This window comes from Geospiza fortis, unplaced genomic scaffold (assembly GCF_000277835.1).
Source record: "Geospiza fortis unplaced genomic scaffold, GeoFor_1.0 scaffold53, whole genome shotgun sequence".
Taxonomy (NCBI): domain Eukaryota; kingdom Metazoa; phylum Chordata; class Aves; order Passeriformes; family Thraupidae; genus Geospiza; species Geospiza fortis.
In genome coordinates, this window is record NW_005054305.1 from 6,131,945 (window position 1) to 6,133,116 (window position 1,172).

Genomic DNA, 1,172 nt, shown 5'->3' on the forward strand with positions numbered 1-1,172 from the left:
AAGAAAGAAAAAAAAAAACCTTCTGGTTCCCAACTCGGAGCAGTCACTCTTTACAATTTATTTTGTCGTACATCATTTGATCACCATGAATTAGCAACAGCAAGAAAATGTACGAGAGAGAGAAGGAGAGAGAGAGAAAGAGAGAGAGAGAGAGCGCAGAGCTTTCTGCAAGAGAAGAAGAAGAAAAAATGTACGTGTGACAAATTATGCTACCAAGAAACAACACATCATTATCCTTGGGCCTGGGGCTCAGTGAGTCGTAACGAGAGTAATAGGAAATCCACGGTTGGGGAGAGAAACGGTCGTGCATGGCCAGTGGAGAGAGACCATACAGGGGGATGGATGCTGGAGAGACTCGCAAAATTATGGCTCAAGGCTATTGTAAAAATTGTCGAGCGTAAATGACTGCGATTTCAAACATCTTTGGAAGAAAGAAGGGGAAAAAGCAATTTCTCTCTGCCTTCACAGGCTGGCGACTTTGCTGCTGAGCTGAAACTGCTAATTTCTGTGACCAGCTTTTTTCTTAGCTGTGATCTGGATGAATGAGTAGCTGTCTCACAGAGATGACAAAAATAAACTCTAATCCCCCCAAAAATTTCCACTACATCTTTCTCATGCATAGATTTATGATCTTCAAGGGCCCTGTGCAATATGCAAACTTTTGTGTGTGTGTGTGTTGCTGGGGGGGGATGGACGGGGTGGGGGGGAGTAAGTCTTGTATTCAGGTTGCACAGTATTTGTTTTGTATTTCTGCTCTCCCCCCACACCCCAGGAGTGATGAAAATAATGTCTGGTTTCAGTAGCCAATACATTGTCACCCCCCATCCCCTTGTATTCGTATTATTGCTTTGACAGGATACATCCTCCTTCCTTGCGAGTATGATGAGGCTGGAGGGGTGGAAGGCAGAGAAAGTGAGGCTACTAAATGGTGTTAGTGGTAAAACGTTCCTTTTACATTTGTTCCCCTGCACTGTTCAAGATTTATGATCTTGTTTGAAGGCATATTTTCTCTATCGTTTTTTCTGGTTAGACAACCGTCTCTGAACTTCACTGTCAGCTCTTCAACAGATAAGGGTTCAGAAGTCACATTTTTTTATTGGAAGATTAGCATATTGTCAGATTTGTCTTTCGGTTTTGAGACTTTGCAAAGCAGAAGCCTGAACCAAATGGCA